Source organism: Manacus candei, unplaced genomic scaffold, assembly GCF_025592945.1.
Source record: "Manacus candei isolate 608988 ecotype Guabito, Panama unplaced genomic scaffold, ASM2559294v1 h1tg000067l, whole genome shotgun sequence".
NCBI lineage: Eukaryota > Metazoa > Chordata > Aves > Passeriformes > Pipridae > Manacus > Manacus candei.
In genome coordinates, this window is record NW_026138115.1 from 12,604,930 (window position 1) to 12,612,261 (window position 7,332).

A 7,332-nucleotide genomic window follows, 5' to 3' on the forward strand; every position below is an offset into this window, starting at 1 on the left:
CTTCAAAACCTCATCTCTCCTAAAGCCTCTTCAGTGTGCTTGAAGTAGCACAGCAAAAGAAAAGGAATTTTCAGTTTAACTAGAGCACTGACATTCTGTTACACAATTCCATCTTGTCTATTTACCAGCTCTTAAAAAACAGAAGACACTAAACAAAACAAAACAAAAAAATAATGCTGAATGCATCCAGCCAACAGTGCCATAGGTGTCTGAATGCATCGGTAGCTTCCCTCTCACTCATCAGTGTAATTGTTGTCATGTTATTCCATTTTTTGATTAGGCTGGTCCGCCAAGCTCCCAGCTTTTCCTGGCCAAACGTTCTTCTGCTGGTTGTCATGGTGACTGCATTGTTAGTGGGGAGAAAGGCTCTGTTGTCTGCCATTGTTCTGTTGTGCTTTAGGTAATGCACGAGGCATCACAAGTGAAGTGGATGGACCTTTTTTGCTCGGCATCATTGCCGAGTATTGAAAATCTCACATAAAAAAGGAGCAAATAGGCCCTGACCAAAGAAATAACCAAGTTCTTTTTTTTTCCTTCTTTATTTTTTTTTTAAAAAAAGAAAGCACACATTACTATAAAGAGGTAAAACAGCACTGGCGGTTAACTGAATAATCAAAGAAAATGCTATAGAAATTATATTTATTAGAAGAACAATTGCCATGATTTGGATGTTACTATACAAGGGTAACCATCTGGCAATTTAGCTTGAATATAGTTTTTAAATATTCATTTCTCCAGCTTGCAATGTCATTTAACCTCAGATTCTATTTAGTTTAAAACACTACACTGTAGGAGTTGAATGCAATTATTTTGTTTCTAAAGTTTAATCTGGGAATGGAGAGCTTTGAAGTAAGCTACCACAGTTTATTACATTTTATACCATCATCACAGTATGTAATCACTGGTTTTCTTTTTTTTCCCCCACAAAATGAGGTTTTACTCTAATATTAATTCAATTGTCTGAAAAAAAAATTAAAACAACAGGCACTATTCACAGGTCTGACTTTGACATTCAGATAATTTCTTTAAAAGCCATCTCAGAAAAATTAGGGGAGAAACCCTGAGAAAGTTCTTCAAAAAGCCTTAGCTTACTTAAATGGATTGCCAGACAGAATATTGGCTTTAAACTGTGATTAATTAACACTTTTCCAACAGCAACTTACACATTAAATATTGAAAGCGAACCAAATGTAAATCCAACTGCCTTAAAAAAATAGCATATGGTTTGAGAGTCTAATTTTCAGCCTATGCTCAAATTTATCTACTGATCCCATTAAGGGAAACAAGGAGGGTAGCAATACTTCTCTCCCATCATTCCAGGGAGAAAAAATGCCTTTCAGAAGAACCTGTCACTGGATGTCACCAAAGTTCCATGAATTTGCAGGCAAAACAGCACTATTTTATCAATAAAACTCAAGAGTCTTAAAAAAGGTAAGCAAAAAATGAGTATTACAGGTAACCCAGCTTTCCTATAAAGCTGGCAAGGCCAGAACGTGCACTGTGGTTGCCACTGAGGTTCACATGCTGTGGCTTTCAGCTGCCCAATATCTCACACACCTGGAGCGAGGAGAGGTTTACAACTGCTAGCACAGGCAGACGAAAAAGTGCACAGAGTGGCTTAATTCGGATTGTAATACATGTTGACATATATTTCCCCCCTTTAAGCCTGTAAAATGAGAATGACATTTTCTATTTTCTTCTTTATTTAGTGAGGTATTTTTCTAGACTGTTTATTGAACCCAGCAGACTGGGACCTTCCCATACCCCATGTGCCTCCTGCACTCAGGACTGCTGGTGGTACACACAACACCTGAAAGAAGTTTTTGCTTCTCAGGTGCTTAGCTCCTCCATGTGTCGGATTGGGAATCTAAAAAGAAACGGTAGGAGGTGCAGATTTCCTTGCAGGGGAATCTATACAAACACATAATCCTAGGAGTAGCTCTTTGAATAATGTCAGGATAATTTGGGTGAAGAAGAAAAAAATTTGCCATGAATATAAAGCTTTTTAATAGATAGCTATTATGTGTAACAGAAAAATGGGTTGTCCTTTGGGAAAAAAAATGTTATAGCATGAAGTTTGTGTTTTTAAACCTTGAGATTGGGGATTTCACAATAACAAAATCGCTTGGGCATCTTGGGCATGACTTCCCACGGGTATTAACTCCACAAATCCCTTGTCATTTCTGGTTTTCTCAGAAATTACTTTTGAAAGCTAGAAAAATTGGTAGCCTTCATACAATTTGCCAAAGAACACTGAAGTACAGTGACTCTCTTACTTAGAGTTTGCCTTGGACTCCAGCTGGCCCTGCATTTCACAAGCACTTGCTGAACACAGCAGCAATCCTGCCTTTCTGTGCTCCTCTACTCTGAGGTGTTCTGGACATATGCCCAGCATCTCCAGGACTGTGCATGCAAGCACCTCTGAGACTGGGTAGTAAAACAGGATTTATCAAGCTCACATACATGGACACGGATTATTTACTCACAAAGCAGAGGCAGGTCTGCACACAGCCTCGTGTCAACTACTGACAGGCTCATCTATGGCAGAGGTATAATTCATGCTAAATTCCTAATTCTCTTTTAATTCTATGAAATTACTATATAGCCCAGTTCATTTTACCCTTATTAAATTCAGGAGAGCTTTTCCATAAGGGATAGCTTCAGAAACACTAATATAGGACAATTGCTGTTTTTTGGAGAGCTCTATTGCAAGTGTATTGCCTTCTCAGCTGGAAAGGATGATTACTGATGTCTGAAAAAGGTACTTACAGCTTAGTACACAGTAAACATGTATTCTGTTTTTCTTTTGCTCTGTTAAACAATATAATACATAGCAAAAATCTACAGAAAAAGCAATCAAAACAGACACACTTTAAGAAGAATCCCGATGCTTCTTAATTTGTACTTAATTCTTCCCGTCAGCATTTCCACTCGCATTCATCACTGAATATTCATTCCTGCTTCTGTCTTTGGGTTGCATGTGGCAGCAGCCCAGCTATGCAGGTATTTCGGTGAAGGGGGTGACAAGACATCCCTCCCCCCATTCCTGCTGCATGGCAGGAGGATCCCCAGCACTCATCTGGTTTGGGACGGCTGAGCTCCCCACCAACCCCTTTCTCCTGCCTGATGCGCTGAGAGCTCCCCCTCCTGTTACAGCCAATATTAACTGCAGTCGACAGATTAATATTATTACCTCATTTTAATTAATTCCTCTCCTCAATTCAAAAAAGCACATCTGGTGCTTTTCAGAGCCAGACAAAGCTTTTTTCCTCCCATCCTCTCATGAACATCAATTAATAACTTGGCAACAAAAAGAAAAGCAGCGTTTGTTCTCCGTACCTAACAGCCACAAGTGACAGAGAGAAAGAAAGGGGACTTGCTCCAGACAGAGGTCAACAAAAATAACAGAACTGCCAAATCTGTGTTTCTGTAACTCAGCAGAGCTTATTAGGTCTGAGCACAGTGGCACAGCTATTCTGGCTGTGCAGTTTCCAGGCCAGAGTTGTTTCACTTCTCTGTAACTTGAAGTGCAGGACAAATGATGTGTAACTTGTCCCACCAATTCAGGCAGGTGGTTAACCATTGTCTGCCATGCAGCTACTCAAGCGCAAAAGGTGATTTCAGACCTTACTGACAACATTTCAACTCTCAAACCCACAATTCAACTTCTAAATAGAAGTGACTCCCCTTCCAGAATTTCTCAAATCTCTAAAATCTCCTAATACAAACAGAAGACACACATGAGCCCCCAGTCATACGTGGCTCTGTGCCTTGCAAAAACAATACAGAGACCAGTGACACTGAAGACAGTGAGGATGAAAAACACTTGACAGTTCTCCAGAGCAGGTGGAATTCTCTTTGCCTAGAGAGATGAAAATAAAGTTCAAAGGAAATTTTATTCTAAAAGAAAAAAAATGAAGAGGGAGTTTGGTACAAAAGGGCAAGAGTTTCTTACAGCCATTTGTGCAACACTGAGATGCAGGACTAAACTCTGAGTCACTGGCCCATAGTCTCCCATAAGGCCAGATCTACAGGCCAGGGAGACATCAAGCCCATAGGAATGGGCATGGTTGAGCACAGGATGTGCCCATCTGGGTGGCAGGATGGGTTGACCAGCATGGGCCATGCACTGAGCTGAGAGCCACTGGTGCTCTGTAGGCAGAAGGTGTGGTGGCCATCAAAGCCTGCTCACCTCAAAGCCACCCTTGGACACACATTCAAACAAGGCTCAGTATTTGACATTGAATTTTGTGCTGGAATGCTTCCCGTTTTCCAGCCTGACCTCAAGAAATTACTGATGCCAGAAAAAATACATGAAACTTTTCAGGATGATAAACATTCATGATAAATAAGGAGAAATGTCACTGAGTCAAAAACAAATGTAAGAAAAAGAAACAATTTATTAGTTTTTCAAAAGGGAACTGGTGTCATATTGTTCTGCTGTTGTCTACTTGCAGCTCCGGGACGTCAGCTCTTCAGCTCTCATTGGAGAGACAGGCTTTGAAGTTACTGTCCAAGCTGGCTTTCTTCTTTTAAACTCAACATTATTGCAAAGTCAGTAGTTGAGGCTTGTGACTTGCTTGGGAGCTTGGCTTTCCCTTAGAATTTCCTTTTGTTGATGCCTTTATTCCAGCTTTGTAGCAGCTGCTTTTTTCCTTTCTGCCTCTATTTTATTTTGTTTCTTTTCCCTACCCTCCCACCCCTGAAGAAATTTGGTTTGGATCCCTCTCATGTGATTTCAGTCCCAATTCAAAACTGAGTTCTTCTTGGGAACCCATTTTTTTAATGTCCAAATACTTTGTGGTTACTATTTAATGTATTAGTACCTGAACATTTATATAAAAAATTAAAAATCAAAATAGGCATGAGAACAACATGAAAACTGTATTTATGCATATTCTATATCAAACACAAACATACATTTTTACATCAGATGGGAAAATGTCTTCTCACAGGTTTGACTTTTACTAGACATGAGGTGAATTTCATTACAACTAAACTAGATCCAGAAAAAAATGGGGAAGGGAAACTAGGTAGCTGTTGATAAACACAGATTAAAAAAATGCAAAATTTAATTCAACTGTACCACAATGCGAGATTCAGCATATTAGCAGTATGCCTACTCTTAAAACTTCCTTCAAAATTTCTACTTTATTTTTATTATAGAACTGACTGTCACACAGAACAATATAGCGAAAAGACTGTGTTAGCTAATCTGCTGTAATCCTTTCAAATCTTTGAAAGAACAACAAATGCTTGATAAGCAGGGTCAGGCTGGGTCAGGATTTCGATGGGAGACATATAAGGAATGCCTAGGTGCTTCAGAAAGGGGATGTGGGTGATTTAGCAAGCTGGCTAAATCAGCAAGCTTGCTCTCCCCTCCACTTCAGTAAGGAGTAAAGGGAGCAGACCATGTGATGCCGGCAGGGTAACCTTTCAGGAGACATACATGTAATGCAAGAAATTCCATTCAAGGTGGTTTTTTACCCTTTTATCTGGTGGTGGCTTTAACTGACATCAGTTAAGGTAAGTACATTTTGCCTTATTGACTGATGGATAACCTGTTTCCCACATCCAGTCCTAAAATTTGCAGGGTGTTGTCAGGTGCTGTTAAGCCATGCCATAAACCATGCTATTCACCCATTGTCTCGAGCCACTTCTCTTCTACACACTTTGTATATATTAAAAATGTATTTCTGCAAAGTACTTATAAACTGCAGGAGTGCCAGCTGCACCCACTATAGCTATCACCCGTATCAATTCTAGCATTGGTTTTAACAACTGATTACATATATAAACACCAAAAAATGGATCATATGAAATATCAGTAAATATTTTTAATTAACTCCCCACAAAGTTCTCATCTGAAACAGAAAAATCAAGAATGTAAAGTTATTTTGGAGGTACATACCTTGCTCTTCTGAAGTATTACACAGGCTGTGCTGGCAAAAACAACCTCTCTCCAAGAACATATTTTAATGAAAAGTCAGTATTTGTGGCTTACTGAAAGAAATACAACAGTTTCAATGAAAAGAGTACAAACCTCTCTCTCAGACCTCATTTTAAGCTTTTTTTGTTTCCACTGAGCATATTTTAAGACTAATCAGCCCTATAAAAGGTACCACTGTTAATTTACTGTTTATCTTGGTCTTCACTGCAGCTGCTTAGTAGATAAAGAGCAAACAAAACCAGAATTAAGGTCATTCCATTTAAATCCTTCAGAATGGAAGACAAGGACTAAATTATTGCTGAGAATTACATGAAGGAAAGCCCAGGATAAGATGCGTATTGTTTATTATTTGCCAGACCCATAGTGGTACTGCATTTACATATTTGTGAAGGGATTACATTAATGTTTTATGAGATTAATTGGTAGCATGGGGAGATTCTCTGATGTAGTGTCCACACAACTTAAAATTATGCTCCTCTGCTTTCACAGACAGTATGCAGTACATAGGGGTTGTGAGAAATAACCCAAACCTCCCAGCTACCCAGCTGTAATGCATCAAATAAAATGATATTTTTTCACATAAATGAAATGTAAAGAACATTATTACATTTCATCATACAGCACAGGTCTGAATCCCACGGGATCATTAAGGTAAAGGTCTTTATGGATGATATTGTTTTCCTTCACAGGACACCTTAAACTTCTACTTTCACATTTTTAGGCAAAAGGAGCAATAGCACAAAAGATCGCTTTTATGCTAACTGTAGGAAATCATTTTAAAGTAGTCAAATATGAGTAGAAAATGAGTGGTCAAATGAGTAGAAAATCTTTAGGACGTCAAAAATCCACAATCCACAATCTTCAAATTAGGAAATATTCCCTGGGAACTACTCTATAAATAAAACATAGTAGGGCTTAGTGTAATCTTCAGTATGAGAACATTCTTTCTTTAGAGCTAACAGTAATACCACTTCAAGAAGGAAATGCTGTGTGAAGAGAGGATCTTGCAGCTCTCTTCCACTTTAAAATCAAGTACATAGGCTCCAGAGTATCTGCAGCCCCCAGGAGCCTGATGGCTACAAGGTATGAGTCAGCTCGACCACTCCGACCTCTTAAGTGGAGGAGAGGTATGTCCCGGTTTAGTACCCTGTGCTGGCTCAGGCTTCCCACACTCGGCCTCTGTGAGGCTGGACAGAAATCAAATATTGGCATTAGGTATCCACAAAGAAAACAAAAAGAGGGGGGGGCATTTCAGGTGGTTGAAAAGGACCTCTGCCCATGCCTGATGCAGGTGGGCAATGAGATGCTCACAGTGTTGTGATCTGAGCTGGGGAATGCTGTGTGCTCTATTGAGAAGAGTAACCACTCACACCAACACAAAG

General features: G+C 39.4%; 1 long non-coding RNA gene across 1 annotated transcript; it reads left to right on the top strand.

The window, feature by feature from the left end:
• The first annotated feature begins 408 nt into the window (after positions 1-408).
• On the top strand, positions 409-4,679 carry LOC127479362 (uncharacterized). The gene is made up of 3 exons (XR_007907544.1): positions 409-582; positions 1,321-1,431; positions 4,458-4,679. It is a non-coding gene; the product is annotated as an uncharacterized LOC127479362 (long non-coding RNA).
• Positions 4,680-7,332: the final 2,653 nt, after the last annotated feature.